Raw genomic sequence first — 12870 nt, forward strand, 5'->3', positions numbered from 1 at the left:
ACGCCCCCTCACCCACATGTGATTTGTGTGTGTATACTGACATATCATGTCCTTCTGTACACTGAATCCATATGAAAAATTTAGAATCAAACCCCTGGATTTTCATCCTTTGTTCCCCAAAACAAAACTAAAAATGCCTCATTTAATATGCGCCATGTCTGTCAGCTGCTCTCCTAAGGGTATAGTTTGGCGATATGTGAGCTGAGCCTTTGACCGACCTCAGAGGGCATTGCTGAATAACTCTGGTGTGTAATATGAATCACAGTTACTTCGATTTGTTCCCCTGTCTATTTAGGGCTTGCAGGTCCGAAGGCGGCCGAGCGGACGTCTGTGTGAGGGTGTTCCTGCTGGGGAGGCTACGTCAGGAGATCTACTCAAACACTCTTATTAAAGTCAACGTGAAACAGAAAGTATTTTAGTTACTTAACATGATTTAATTTCAGGTAAAATAGGGACTGTGGGGAATTTGTAAAAACTGGCATTTCTTGGACACCAGCTTGGATCCTATAGGGTGCACATATTCCCAAATGTTAGCATTACACAGCGCTGGATGGTCAATAGGTGAGGACTATGACCTTGATTTGATAACACAGAATAAGGAAGCAGCGGATCTGTTTCCAAAATGCTTCTAGCAGTCTGACAGGAGATTCATATCCGTCATGGATAGACTGGTGTAGACAGGTTACTTTCTTCCACCAATCCTGGCTAAAATACCTTGGACATGATCTGGTCTTCTCCAGTACCTCCTTCAAAATAAAAGTCCAACCATGGAAACGAAGGTATTTTAGGTAGAGTGGAGTGGGGGCAGAGACTCATCAGCCCATGTTGGCATTGGCAAGAACCAGTGAGGAAAATGCCATGATATTATTGGTTAATAATTTGTACCCACCTTTTGTCCAAGGTGACGTAGTGAAAGGTCAGAAGCAGTTCAGAGGGGGGCAAAGGTCACTGTACATTGACTAAAGATTTTGCAGGAACACAAATTATATGTATTAAATGCTTTTTTCACTTTGAATCATGTATGATAGAGCATTTTTAAATCTGATTTCAGGTAAACCTTAATAGACATGCACATATGGCCATGGCAAAAGTGTTCACTCTGAAGAATCGTATAATATTTAAAATGCAGATGAGCAGCAAGCTATATCGAGTTTCTACAAAAGCTTCATAATTTTGGAAACGATCTGTCTTAGACCACCAGGCAGCTGAATCACTCCATCTTGGATATGACCTTAATGGCGGCTTGACAGCTTCCTCCATGATTCTCCAAACCCAGCACAGAAGCTCCAGACACGTCCGCTGCATTTGTATGGGGACATCAGTCACAGGTCTGTTTTAACTTTGAAATTCAGACGCCATAAACCAAGCCTACATATCAGCTGCTTGTATGTCTTGGGTTCTTTTAATGAAGCAGTGACCCTAACACAATATTTCTAAACTGCACTCTTGTCACCCATTGACGGCATAGTCAAACATTCCCCCATCTGTCTTCAGGCTGGACGTCCTGCTGATTGATGTGTGGGGCGATTGTTTAGGTCTGATTCTGAACACAGCTCCCGTCTGCATCTCGCACAGGACGTCTGTTTGTTTTTTTTTTCCATTTTCTGCTCCGTGTAAATTTACTTTCCCCAGTCATACATCTCCCAGGCCCTGCGTGCAAACAATATTTCTCAGGTTATATTGCCCTGGTGTGACAAGCTTGTTATACTTGCTGAAACAATAGTCTATATCATGGGCATAAATTGTCTGCATCCAAAAGAATGGTCTTGTTTTGCATTGACAATTTAAGCTCATGAATATTTTAATTTTAGTCTAATAGCTTTGTTTAGTATCACTATGCTAGTTTTGCTTGTTTATGGTTAAAAGAATTGTTCAAAAGATGTTTTTGAGTGAGGAATATGTGGTTTTAGATTCAGAAGTCATTCATAGGTGCTTTTAAAAGAGGTTTTAGATTGAGGAATATCTCTTAGGTGCAAGTAATGTGTTCCAGTATATGCTTTCAATGCAGCAAAAACATCCACAAGGTGCTACATGCTAATGTAAAGAAACCTTGATCCTATGTTCAGTTAGGAATTCTTGTTGGGCTCATAAAATTAATCATCATGCATTCTTTCTGTACGTCACATCACATATCCCACGGGTTTTATCTTGACATATGTTAGCACTGGACGCACTAGGTTCTTTTTGGGCAGGAGTTAATCCAACCAAGAGCATGATGAGTGATTCTGTATTGAACACAAATTTATGTTGCATGTTATGACATGTTGGGTGTGTATCAGTTTCTTCCAAGTGTGCATCAAGGACACAAAGGAAGTCACGTGATTTGTTTATTTTAGTGATAATCTTTAAGCCATGCTTATGTTAATTTTCTCATTCGTGGCCTTGATTGAAATGTGCCAATTTGCATAGAACAGCTTTCCCAATATTGTAATGTGTTGCTAAGTGTAACAAAGACAATGCGCAAAGTTTCTGTTTTGATTCGGAATTGGCATTTTATGTTCTTGTTAAGGATCTGTTTGTAAAATCACATCAATAAAGTCTTGGAGAGAACAGACTTTCTGTCCCCTTACCATTGCTGTCCTGACAGACGCTGAGGGAACAGGAGAGAACAGGACACTGCTGTCCTGACACTGGATTGCTTACTGCCAACTTCAGTCTTAGCAGCTCTAGTCAACTCAGTCAACTCAGTAATATTCGTCAACTTTCAGCAAGATAAGTGGGTGTACAGACCAACTACATCCACCTATTGTAAGGTATGAGGGTGTGATGCTATGGAGTAAATACATACACAGCGAGGAGAGGAAGGAAGACTGATGTCTTTCCTACATACTCATCTTCCCATCAATCCTCAAGATTTACAAGGAAACAAAAGTGACTGAAATGATGAAATACAGTCTACTCTGATCATAAAAGGACTTCAGTGTAGATGTTGTGGAAAGATGTTTGAACAAAGTTCAACAAGGTAGCCCGTGCCCTCAGTGTTTATATGAGTGTTTGTCCGTACCCTCAGTGTGGATATGAGTGTTTGCCCGTACCCTCAGTGTGGATATGAGTGTTTGCCCGTACCCTTAGTGTGGATATGAGTGTTTGCCCGTACCCTTAGTGTGGATATGAGTGTTTGCCCGTACCCTCAGTGTGGATATGAGTGTTTGCTGTATCTTCAGTGTGGATATGAGTGTTTGCCCGTACCCTCAGTGTTGATATGAGTGTTTGCTGTACCCTCAGTGTGGATATGAGTGTTTGCCCGTACCCTCAGTGTTGAAATGAGTGTTTGCCCGTACCCTCAGTGTTGATATGAGTGTTTGCCCGTACCCTCAGTGTTGATATGAGTGTTTGCTGTACCCTCAGTGTGGATATGAGTGTTTGCCCGTACCCTCAGTGTGGATATGAGTGTTTGCCCGTACCCTCAGTGTTGAAATGAGTGTTTGCCCCTACCCTCAGTGTGGATATGAGTGTTTGCCCGTACCCTCAGTGTTGAAATGAGTGTTTGCCCGTACCCTCAGTGTTGATATGAGTGTTTGCTGTACCCTCAGTGTGGATATGAGTGTTTGCAATAACTAGCAGTACCGTCCATGCCCCACCTGCTGCTGAACCAACTCCTTCATCATTTTTACACCTTTGCATGGCAGTGGACTTCAAAACAGGGGAGAAGTTGGGACACACCTGTCCACCCTTACCTGAGCTTCACAAGGAGCAGAAGAACGTCACGGGAGGCCTAAATCTGGAGCAGGGGGTGCTGGCGTAATCAACCATCTTCCATTTCTGATAAGCACTGCTTGCTCAACGGGCCAGACTGAACCTCAGCAGTGCCATATCAGGCACAAGCAGCTTGCAGTTGTGGTGCCACTTGAGCTAGTTGTTGTTGGTTTGTGCAGTATTTCCAGATACCTGGAGTAGTGATGTGATGCCACTAAGTAGTTTTGCTTATTGTTTTCACACAATCTATGCCGCTTCTCCTGAGTGGTCAGTCAGGAAGCAGCGTGGAGAGGGATGGCTCCCTGGATTGAGCTCCTGACAGGCAACCAGAACCTAGGGTTAGGGTTAGGGTTAGGGTTAACCCTAACCCTGCTTTGATTTGGGGTAACACGTCAGGCCACCACACTGATGTGTTTGCCCTTTCACTGCACTTGGGGAGGCCTTGATGGCCATTGTGAATACGACCTAACATCCCAGCTCTGAGCACCACTGGTATGACTAGTCAGGTACACCTAGTTATTAACCCATTGTGCAGAGCATTTCCACAGGGAGAAATGCTCTAAAACTGGCGTGTGCTTCCTCGATGCATGCAGACCCCCCCAGACTATGTATGAGATCAGAACTCTCAGCCTTTCATCTGCTGGTCATGAGGTTCAGATGCTGTCCAGCGTCTGTTGGATTCCAGACATGCACTGATGATGGATGAAGTGTAGCCCTCCACGCCTGTGTGTCACTGTCATTTTGTGTGTGCCCAGCTCCCTCATGACTTTGTTGGCTATGAATAGGGTCTTGCCTGGTGTGTACTCCACCATGGGGATAAACCTCATCAGCCTCATCAATAATCTCTGGCATCAAATCAGTACATTCTTCATGCCTTTGGAGTTGAACAAAGGAAATAAAGGTTTGTGGTCTGTGATCAATTTGAATCGCTCTAGGCCATACAAGTATTTGTCAAATCTCTGACTGGCCCAAACGCTTGCTGAGCGGTCCTGCCCTGTGTGGGGGGGCCATCTCCCAGCCTCACTCTGGTGTGTGGAGCAGTATGCCACTGTTCTCCATTCCTGTCCGTGGAGCTGCACCAGCACATGGTCATAATTGCCCAGCTATAGGAAGATTGTGGGTTTACCACATAGTGAACCAGTCCCAGGACCCTTTTGAGTTCATGGCCATTTTCAGGTGGAGCCTGTTGGTGGGCTACACCCATTCTGCCTCCATCACCAGGCCTAAGACGTGAAGCTTCCTCTACCTCAGTATTATTTCTATTCAGCCTCATACCTCTAACCTCTCCAAGATCTTCTGCAGGTGGTGGTCGTGTTCCACCATGTCCTTACCATGAACAATGATGTCATCCTTGTGACCTGCCATCCCATTAACTCATCCAGCATTTCTGACATCTACCTCTGGACGATTTGGGGGGCACTGTTGAAGGCAAAAGCAATGAGTGAGTGTGCATGAGTGTGCACAGCTCTGTGGATTAGAGTGAGTGAGTGTGCACAAGTGTGCACAGCTCTGTGGATTAGAATGAGTGAGTGTGCATGAGTGTGCACAGCTCTGTGGATTAGAATGAGTGAGTGTGCATGAGTGTGCACAGCTCTGTGGATTAGAATGAGTGAGTGTGCATGAGTGTGCACAGCTCTGTGTGTTAGAGTGAGTGAGTGTGCACGAGTGTGCACAGCTCTGTGGGTTAGAGTGATTGAGTGTGCACGAGTGTGCACCGCTCTGTGGGTTAGAGTGAGTGTACACGAGTGTGCACAGCTCTGTGGGTTAGAGTGAGTGAGTGTGCATGAGTGCATGACTCTGCGTGCTGTTTTGACGGCCTACACCTGGACATTCTCCAGCAGTCTGGTTCTCACTGGATGTGTCTCGAACACACCAAACACTTCACTGCTGACCTAGAAAACTTTTTACTATTCCCATTGTCTGAGCTACTGGCCTGCTGAGTAGGTTATTTACACTCTCACCTCTGATAACAAAAGACTTGGAATTAATATGTTTTATCTTTGTACTCAGTGTGTGTCATGATCAGGCTGCACACTTCAGATATGCCCTCCCCCCTCCACCATATACATATACACTTACAATTATGGCATTTAGCAGATGCTCTTATATTCAGAGCAACTTACAAACGTGTGTAGTCATTATCTTGAAGTATCCAAAGCTAATACAGCTTACAATACAGTTAATACAGTTACAAAAGGCTAGAATGCTGTTAGAAGTGGTGCATTCAGTAGCTAATACACACAACACCCATCACATGCAGCACAGCTTTAGCATCAAACAGCGTTTGCTCTGGTTTTAGCATTTTTTATACATCTTCACTCAATACACACACGTCAGCCCCAGGTATCTATGTTCAAATTTACTACATTTATGCTTTCTCCTGTTTGGTACTTTTTCCTGTTTGGTACTTTCTCCTGTTTGGTACTTTCTCCTGTTTGGTACTTTTTCCTGTTTGGTACTTTCTCCTGTTTGGTACTTTCTCCTGTTTGGTACTTTTTCCTGTTTGGTACTTTCTCCTGTTTGGTACTTTTTCCTGTTTGGTACTTTTTCCTACGCGGTACTTGGCCTTGTTGCCACATCTGAGCTCTCACATCCTCTATTCGCTTCCTGTGTCTCCACGGTAAGATTTAGTTTGAGCTGCAATTTCTGTGGCCGCACTTTATCCTGGATCCCTGCCACAATTCCATCCCCAGTGTTTTCTTTGTGATTAGCTCCAAAATCACAGTGTTCTGAGAGGAAACGGCCTCCTCTTCCTCACACTGTACGCACTGGTGGGAAGAGGCTCTCTCGTGAATGACGTTCACAATAAAGTCAAGCATCATACGTCATAGTTTGTGTCTTCTTTCAAAAATGGGAGAGAGCTCAGATGTCCTCGGCCTGCCTAAGGCGTAAATGAGAGTGCTGAACTCAAGCAGCCCCTTCTTTCTCCAGCATGGTCATTGTGTTTCCACCTGACCTGCTCCCTTGGTCGACTGAAACAAAAGCTCTCGAGTGGGTCCAACCTTTCCAGACATTTTTGACTGGAAGTCAGTTCACCAGCTTCTGATACCATGTAATAAAGAATGAAAGATTCTTTGGTAATTCTAATTATCCTTTTAATGAGGGGAAATGTTAGCTGTACATACCAGCACCTGGTCCAGCACAAGAAGTCACAACATTTCAGCCACGCCTCCTCTGAACACAAACTGTGAAGAATGCTGTATACTGTGACAGGGTGCTATAGAAGCATATTCTGCTAGTGTGCCCAGGCAGGAAAGGTGATGTCACCTTTAGCTGCTCACTTCCAGTGTCTTCTAGAAGACCTTTGGAAGAAGCTCCGTACCCCACCATTACTGCAGGGTCATAATGGCAGGGTCATAAGGGCAGGGTCATAAGGTCAGGGTCATAATAGCAGGGTCATAAGGGCAGGGTCATAAGGACAGGGTCATAAGGGCAGGGTCATAAGGACAGGGTCATAAGGGCAGATAAGGACAGGGTCATAAGGGCAGGGTCATAAGGACAGGGTCATAAGGGCAGATAAGGACAGGGTCATAAGGGCAGGGTCATAAGGACAGGGTCATAAGGGCAGATAAGGACAGGGTCATAAGGGCAGGGTCATAAGGGCAGGGTCATAAGGACAGGGTCATAAGGGCAGGGTCATAAGCACAGGGTCTCTGGTGAGCTCAGCAGCTGTGGTAGCAGAGCCCATGAAGATCAGACCTGTGCTTTCTTCCTCCTTAGCAAAATGTTTCTCTCTTTTTTGCCTCCATGAACTGTAGTTCAATGTTGTGTGCACCATGATGTTTAATGTTCATGTAAAGATCACTAACTTCTGACACGGACGCCTCGTCTACAGCAGCCTGTGCCTTCTGGGCGTGTCATCCTTTTCACTTCTCAAATTTTCATGCCTATAAACTGTATTTGATTTATTACATAAGTTTAACTCATCTCATATTGCCTGTGGTTGTTTATGTATATGCTGCCAATGTATCATAGCTAAGCATTATATGTATGGACACTTCCATACTATTTCAGACTAAACATGATTTTAAGGATCTGTCTGGATGACCAAATCAATACCATCTCAGGAGAAGCTTCCTCAGATCTCCGTGTCTCCATGCCACTCTTGTCTGGGGTGACACACAGGACTGTTTGCTGACACCTTCCATCTTACCAGTCCTACACAGTGAATTCAGTAAACCTTTGGTTTCAAACAGTGGGGCTGAATGAATAACCCTACAGCCCAGCCTTACAGAGGAGTGTTTGACTTGCTTTATGTCTACAAGACAAACCGTTTAATGAGAGTTTTCACACGTGGTGTCATGCTCATGGAGGGACAGAAACATTGGTGCATCATCACTGTTTAAAGGGAATGTTCCTTCAGCTATGGGCATGCCTACACTGCTAAAATCATCACGTTTGATCTCACTCATTTTTCAAATGTAAGTTCTGAACACACGTTATCACTGACCTAAGGAGAATGTGAACTATTACCATGTTATTTAATGTAGACAGCTTCACAGACCTTTACAGGATCCAACAATCAAAAGTGAGAATGTCATGTGGGACTAACAAATGGATTTTCATCTATGACCTGTTGGTATTATCCTATTCTTAGGACTTAGTATTTATGAGTATCCTAAACTGCTATGAGGATTGAACATTCTTCCCAAAAGCTTTATAAGAGAATGATCATTGTGGAGTGAGCAACACAATAAACACTCCCATTTAAAGCGAATTCAACATGTTGGGAAAGGGGTCTTGAACTGGGTGTTTGCTGCCATGCATGGCTCTGGAGCTGGGGCTGTTGGGGTTTATTGGTTCTGGAGCTGGGGCTGTTGGGGTTTATTGGTTCTGGAGCTGGGGCTGTTGGGGTTTGTTGCCTCTGGAGCTGAGGCTGTTGGGGTTTGTTGGTTCTGGAGCTGAGGCTGTTGGGGTTTATTGGTTCTGGAGCTGGGGCTATTGGAGTTTGTTGCCTCTAGAGCTGGGCTATTGGAGTTTGTTGCCTCTAGAGCTGGGGCTGTTGGGGTTTGTTGCCTCTAGAGCTGGGGCTGTTGGGGTTTGTTGGTTCTGGAGCTGGGGCTGTTGGGGTTTGTTGGTTCTGGAGCTGGAGCTGTTGGGGTTTGTTGGTTCTGGAGCTGAGGCTGTTGGGGTTTGTTGGTTCTGGAGCTGGAGCTGTTGGGGTTTGTTGGTTCTGGAGCTGAGGCTGTTGGGGTTTGTTGCCTCTAGAGCTGGGGCTGTTGGGGTCTGTTTGTTCTGGAGCTGGAGCTGTTGGGGTTTGTTGGTTCTGGAGCTGGGGCTCTTGGGGTTTGTTGGTTCTGGAGCTGGAGCTGTTGGGGTTTGTTGGTTCTGGAGCTGGAGCTGTTGGGGTTTGTTGGTTCTGGAGCTGGGGCTCTTGGGGTTTGTTGGTTCTGGAGCTGGGGCTCTTGGGGTTTGTTGGTTCTGGAGCTGGAGCTGTTGGGGTTTGTTGGTTCTGGAGCTGGGGCTGTTGGGGTCTGTTTGTTCTGGAGCTGGGGCTCTTGGGGTTTGTTGGTTCTGGAGCTGGGGCTGTTGGGGTCTGTTTGTTCTGGAGCTGGGGCTCTTGGGGTTTGTTGGTTCTGGAGCTGGAGCTGTTGGGGTTTGTTGGTTCTGGAGCTGGGGCTGTTAGGGTTTGTTGGTTCTGGAGCTGGGGTCTTGGGGTTTGTTGGTTCTGGAGCTGGTCTCTTCTCTTCTACAAGTGCGTGGCTGCGTGTGCTCAGCGCATCCTCACCTGCCACAGAAAGTGAGGATAATTATCCACAGCAGGGGAGCAGACAGGAAGGAAGCTCGGAAGTGCATAGCTGCTTTTGTCTAACAGGCAATTTACTTCCATGCTAAGAAAATCCCCCATGGAGGTTCCTGCACAGGAGCTGTTTTTATTGCGATACTGTGATCAAATTCACAAGGTCCACGTCCTGTGCTCTGGTGGGCTGGAGGGGGGAGGTGTCTCACTTTGGCATCTTGGTTAACAGCGCGATATTTCATGTTGCTGTTGAATGTCATTTCTGGGCTCGTGCAGACCGCGAGAATATCTGAGCTGGCTTTGGCAGGAGTGCTCACTGTCTCGGCATTAGAGCGGGTGGCAGGATTAGCTCAGCTATAAACGGCTACGCACATCCGTCAGCATCACAGGGCCATTCAATTACATGCAGATGTTCAGCGTCCGTCTATTGAAAAGGGGTTGTTGTGCTACAAATAAAGATTTTTTTCAGTTCACCCTCGATCTCTCGCCTGTACTAATGTATGTTGTCAGGCAGCAGCTGTGTATGTGTGTTTGTGTGTGTGTGTGTGTGTGTGTGTGTGTGTGTGTGTGTGTGTGTGTGTAGAGAGAGACAGAGAGAGACAGAGAGAGAGTGTGTGTTAGAAAGAGAGAGAGAGAGATCTGTCATCTTTAGAGCCAGAGGTCTGTCATGCTGTGGTAATTCTTATGTCACTGTCATTTCATCTACCTTAGCTAGAAAATCCATGAACTCCTATATCACAGGCAGTGACTCCAACATCATACACAATGACCCCAGGACACACAGGGAAGTGGGAGGGGCCTCTGTGCTGCATGTAGACTGCAGGTTCCCTTGATACAAACTAATAGAAACACATTTGCATCAGTATCTTCAATAGAGTATGAGCAGCACTCAGTTTTTATGGGATGAGAACAGGAGCTTATCTGGGCCACTGAAGATGACCAGAAAAAACCCTGCTCATAACACTTCTCCTTTATAGTATATTGCTCATTTCCTCAGAACCTGATGGTGTGTGTGTGTGTGTGTGTGTGTGTGTGTGTGTGTGTGTGTGTGTGTGTGTGTGTGTGTGTGTGTGTGTGTGTGTGTGTGTGTGTGTGTGTGTGTGCACGTGTATATGTGGGTTCAAAGTCTTTCTCTCCCATTTGAGATCATTTTGTTCTGGGTATTCAATACAAAACCAAGTCTAATTTTGTTATTTCCCAGAAAATGTGCTACTGCTTACGAAGGAGTAAAAGGAAATACTATACTGCCCCCTGGTGGCATTTTGCCACTTGAATCGGGAAATGCCTCAATTTAGTTGCAGTAAATCAATGACCAATTTCAAGGCTTGTTTGTTTGTATAGTCATTAGTCTTTTAACCCCTACGTTAAGTACATAATGTAGTTAATAATTTGATTTTGATCATTAATATAGTCAGTTTCAGTTAATAATTTTCTCACTAATATGTGCATATTTACACTACAAATATAAAATCATTTACATACGAAATATTTGTACATATTTTGCTATTGTTATTGTATGGTTATTTTAAAGAAACAGCTGTGTTTTCCACATTGAAATGCAACAGAAATGTAGTATGATACTTTCAAAGAGGTCAGAATAAATCACCAATGTGCTAATAATTATGCCTGTGAATATATAAACATAATTCTTAAAATATCTGTTCATCTGTTTGCTTGTATACATGTACATGCGCTTGTGCATTTATAAATAACACCTGTCAGTCCCACCGACAGAAGAAGATACAGGAGATTTGGAAGTGTCACTTCACGCTGACGTCATGCAGCAAGATCTCACTGGTCCTGCAGAAGATGACCCTTCCACTGGGACACCAGGGTGCACCAGGCCTGGTCCATCGTCAAGCTATTGAGTGAGATTCTGAGCTTCTGGGCCCCTGGATTTGTGGACACTTGATGCGTCTTCGTTTAGATCTTTGCCTGTCCATCTCCTACCATCTGTGCACACAACGGAGAACACGGCAGAGAAGAGAGGATCATGCCAAGATGAGTCAGTTCACACAGAAGTGAGATGTGGCCAACAGCCAGCACCGGGTCTGCCTTCTTCAATCCACCCCCCACACTCCACCAGTTCTTCCTGAAATTATGTTCTGTTCTGGGCTTTTCTTAGGATTTATTTGCACCTCAAATAGTAGTACGACCCAACTGTGTAATCAGGACAATGCTGAGAGAGAGAGAGAGAGAGAGCCCAAGGGAATGAAAGTTGAGCTTTTGTTTTCTCTCATCACTTGTTCTCTGATGGTGTGAGTCCATTAACAGCGTAGGCTGCACTGAACAAAAGGCCATTGGCTTCACTGGTCAGATGAATACTCTGCATTTATATGATACATATAAATTATGAGAAATTAAGTCTATAACCGTGTTTCCAATTTATCTAAAGCTAGAAATGTTGATGTGGGTCAGTGTCTTCCTTTGAGCCCGTGAACTTATTGAACATCACCTTATCCACCTTTGGCCGACTCTCATCAGACAGTTTGTTCAAATACAGATGATGACCATTGAACACTGATTGTGGAAATTACAGGCTACCTTAGAAATGATTGAACAGACCCTCTTCTGATATTCTCTGCAGTTGATTACATCCTTTCTTTTTGAATGTCCTGAGAAGCCATCATGCTGAAGACCCTGTGTGTGTGTTGTGTGTGTGTTGTGTTTTTGCATCTTCTCTTGATAGTATAGTGGTTACACAGTTCCCCTGCTGCTAGTGAGCTGTGTCTCCACACTGCAGTGGAAGCAGTTATGTGTTTAATATGAGAATAGATATGCCTGTCGGACCTTACAAGGTGTTTGTATTGAGTTTTCTTAATGTCACACAGTTTTCTGTCTCTGCTAAAAGAGCTAACTAAAATGTTAACCCTACATTTTCATGTCAAACAAATATCTGGTAGAAGTTATTATTCTGAATTCATGGTACCACCCCTGACCCCTCCCCAGGGCATGTGTATGTGTAGTCTGTGTCTGGTTATGTCCATATATGTATTTCCTACAGCATATTATATATATATGCTGTGAAAGTTGTTGAGTTGTTTGTTGAGTCCGCGTAATGTTTAATATCTAGCTGTGTTCTGTGTTGAATGTCTGCTTGTGTGTTAACTGAGCAGCATTTGTGAAAATAAAAACACTGTTTAAAGTGCATCGCGTCTCTGCATCCTGGCTTTGCTTCACCGTTTCCAACAGCAACCACACAAGTGATGTCTGACGTACTCTCAGGACCACGTTATCAGAAGATCTTCATACAGTGATTGATGACAAGTAAACATTTGTGTCAACCTCCTGCATAGTGATGAACCATTATACACTACTACCTGCATAGTGATGAACCATTATACACTACTACCTGCATAGTGATGAACCATTATACACTACTACCTGCATAGTGATGAATCATTATACACTACTATCTGCATAGTGATGAACCA

General features: G+C 44.4%; 1 long non-coding RNA gene across 1 annotated transcript; it reads left to right on the forward strand.

Moving 5' to 3' along the window:
• The first annotated feature begins 202 nt into the window (after window positions 1-202).
• LOC143516252 (uncharacterized) lies at window positions 203-1669 on the forward strand. Its single transcript, XR_013131623.1, has 3 exons — window positions 203-561; window positions 1194-1328; window positions 1495-1669. It is a non-coding gene; the product is annotated as an uncharacterized LOC143516252 (long non-coding RNA).
• The last annotated feature ends 11201 nt before the right edge of the window (window positions 1670-12870 follow it).

Source organism: Brachyhypopomus gauderio, chromosome 6, assembly GCF_052324685.1.
Source record: "Brachyhypopomus gauderio isolate BG-103 chromosome 6, BGAUD_0.2, whole genome shotgun sequence".
Classification (NCBI taxonomy): Eukaryota; Metazoa; Chordata; class Actinopteri; order Gymnotiformes; family Hypopomidae; genus Brachyhypopomus; species Brachyhypopomus gauderio.